Source organism: Cicer arietinum, chromosome 3 (assembly GCF_000331145.2).
Source record: "Cicer arietinum cultivar CDC Frontier isolate Library 1 chromosome 3, Cicar.CDCFrontier_v2.0, whole genome shotgun sequence".
NCBI classification, from domain to species: Eukaryota; Viridiplantae; Streptophyta; class Magnoliopsida; order Fabales; family Fabaceae; genus Cicer; species Cicer arietinum.
Genome location: NC_021162.2, coordinates 6,782,943 through 6,786,795, shown reverse-complemented (window position 1 = coordinate 6,786,795; position 3,853 = coordinate 6,782,943).

Genomic DNA, 3,853 nt, shown 5'->3' with positions numbered 1-3,853 from the left:
GTGGAAGAAGCGGCACCGTGAACGGCTGCCGGACGCGCCGTCACGCGCGGCAGCAGTGGGCGGCGCGTGGATCTCACGCGCAGGAGGTCAGGCGGCGCGTGGTGGCGCGTGAGGGCGCGCGAGGGAGGTTCTGATGATGCGGCTGAAGGGTTTTGGCCGATCTGGAGCGTACGATGCTACTGGAGTGGTCGTTCGTCGAAAAAAAACTCGTCAAAAACAGTGACGGCAGTGATGGCAGCGATGATAGGGCGTGAACGGCTGAACAAAAGTTGAGGAATCAGCATATCAACAGCAGAGGGGGAAAACCGGAGTTGAGAACACGGTTTGCCGAAGAAAATATTCACCGGAGACAGTGGGTCGACCGGGTAGTTGACGATTAGGGTTGTCTCTCAGTTGGCTCTAGATACCATGTTGAATATAAAAAGTATTGAGAGACATATTGTGAATAACCCGTGTGTTTCAACTACACAGCGGAATCTCTTTATATAGACACAGGGTATTAAATAACCCTAATTTACAGTAATGCTAACGGGCCAGAATATTTACATACTTACAGCCCATATATATTATTTACATTCTAATATAGTATTTAACACCTTTCATTAGAAATCAAAAGTGCAATACAAGTTGATATTAATAATAAACTTGGGAGCTACTGGAACACTGTGGCCTTAGTTAAACTATAGGCCACATATTTTGTTTGCTACTAAACAAATTCCACACTCGACTATGGGGATAGACAGAAGATCATTACACTATGATAATGGCTTCAAAATCTGAGCAGTCGCTTTCGGCTTAATATAGTGATCAAACTATGATATGATACTCAAGCTCTAAACTGTCTTGAGCATGCATACTATTTTTCCGAGAATTTAACCCAACATGGTTACAAACTTAAAGCAAATATTGTAGAGACTTTTTGAAATAATAAAATTGCTTAAAAAGAAAAAAAAATCAAGTTAAATCAAGTTTTACACATTTAAGTTTGAATCCGAGTCAGGATAAATGTGGAGCTTTTATCTTGATCAAAATTAAGTTAAGTAAATATCTATAAGTATTCTGTCGTATTATATAATGATAATTAAATTAAATTTTTTTGAGACATTTTTTTAATTTAAGATTTTGAAGCCTAAATTTCTAGCTTTGGCTACTTGGCTCTTAGACGGGCCTTCCTTCTCCCCCGCTTACTACTCTCTAAAAATCTCAAAACCTCAAAATCTCAAAATTTATTAATATTTCATCTTGTTTGAAATCTAACAACTATTAGTTTTTGTAATTTTTTCCCCTTATTTGAGATGTATTAACATGTCTGGATATGAAATGGTTATTGATGTGTCCGAATAGGCTGATTCAGACATATACATTGGAGAGGGAAATATTGATTTACATTAGTTTAGTATTTTTAATTTTTCATTAGTTTAATATATTTTAGGTGTAGTTCATTTACATAAAATAATCTTTTTTTCAGCTTCCTAATAAACTGAAATGTGTCAACCATGAATGGAAAATATCATCATTTGAAGTCTCAAATGAAGACTAGTTTCTAAATGCGCTAAAATTGACTGAGTTGTCAAGGATTTCTCAGACCTGTTATGGGACTATTGATCCAAGTCTGCTATCATTATTTTCAGAGAGGTGACATGTAGAGACTAATAGTTTCCATCTCCCTTTTGGTGAGATGATTATTACATTGGACAACGTATCACGTCTCTTGCATTTACCTACACACGGTTGTCTATTGAAACATTCTATTATTAGTAGAAATGATGCATCTGAGATGTTGGTTGACAACATTAAACTAGCACCTAAGGAAGCTACTGACAAGTGTCATAAAACCATAAGTACTCATGTACGGTTCAAATGACTTGATGATCAATATAGAAACCAATTGACCTTAACACAATTGTCTGAGGATGAGCCTATTAGAGAAGTCCATAAGACAAACGTCTTAAGAGCATATTTGCTATGTTTGGTGGGCACCACATTATTCATATATGAAAGTGCCACATAAGTTGATGTAGTTTACTTGAAGTACTTCACCAACCTTGATGTTGTTAATGAGTATGCATGGGGTACTACTGGCCTTGCATACTTATATAATCAACTATCAGATGCATGGTTGTATAAGACAAAACATATGACTTATTATACTTCTCTTCTTTAGGTAAATTTTAAATAAGTCATTTTCAATTTTAATTCTATTTGTAATTTAATATATTCATTTCTACTTATGTAGTCATTTTTAATTTTCAAAAATTGTTATGGGCATGGATATCAGATATATGAGGGTAAATACGATGAGTCACTCCCCTGTGCTTGTATGTGTTGTCCGCATAGGGTTATGCCGACAATAGAGGCTTACCGAGAGTGCATCCATCGATTATAGGTTGAAGATATTTGGTTCAGTCCTTACGACAATCATTGGGGTACACATTAGTTGTTGGATATTTACTGGTAGTTAGTGTGGATCTAAAAGCATGCACCCACACCTACCAAAGCGCGTGCTTCGAGAGTTTGGCCATATTCAAACTATTTCACGGGATCCATGTATATCAGGATTGTCTTTGATGTCTCCCTTAGATATGGATGCAACATACACAAATTATGAGAAGACATTTGAGGTGTTTGTATCCTCAATCTAAGGAGGAGGGTACTATGATCACATATCTATTGCCTAGATGTGCTAGGATTAGAGACATTGCACATGGTAATTGGTATGATTACTAGAGAAGATGTATAATTGGAAACTCCAGCATGAAACTCATTTCATACCATCTTAGCTGAGGCTCGTGGTGCATTCATGAATCGTAGAAGGAGTTAGTAAGAATGACAGACACAATAGACATAGATGTTTAGGATATTATTGCCTATTATGTTTTATTTTAATTTTTTATATTTAATATTGGGCTAAATTACATTCGTGGTCCCTTAACTTAATTTCAGGTAACGTTTTAGTCCTTTATTTTTTTTTTCCGACTTAGTCCTTTATTTTAATTTTAAATGACAATTTGATATTTTATGTTTTAAAATTTCAATAACGTTATCCTTTTTTAAACAAAAATTCAAAAAAAAAATTCAATCAAAACTCATAAAATTAATTATATTCTTCAATATAATACAAATTTCATCAAATTCGTAACGCAAGTCTTCAAATAAACTTATATTTTCATACTTTATTTGATATTATTAGGAATAAAGGACTAAATCGGGAAGAAAAAAAAAGATAAGGGACTAAAACGTTACCTGAAATTAAGTTAAGGGACCACGAATGTAATTTAGCCTTAATATTGTGTATGACTTTATATCTATTTATGTTATTTAATATTATGTTTTATCTTATTTTGGTTTTTATTATATCTTATATTTTTACTTTTTATTAGAAGAAGAAACACTTTGATGCTCAACATTAGTTTGTGTTTGAGGAAGAGACTAAGGAAGAGACCAAGATTAAGTAGCTTATATAATAAATAAATAAAAGGTAATATTGAGTTTGGACTTGATTCGGAGTGGACTAAAACTAAGTCCAGTCTAGAATAATAACCACCAATAGAATCGTATCCAATAACTAGAGGATTCTGTTGTCTCTTTTGTTCTTCAATTTATTCCTAAGCACAATCTTTGGTCTGCTGATGATTATGTTTATCAAGTCTCAAATTCCAAAATCATGTTTAACAAGTTCTCTACTAAGTTTTTTAATTATAGACCTCTATTTAGAGACTTTTTTTTTAGACTCCGACCCAATATGTTATTATTATTATTATTATTATTATTATTATTATTATTATTATTATTATTATTATTATTATTATTATTATTATTATTATTATTATTATTATTATTATTATTATTATTA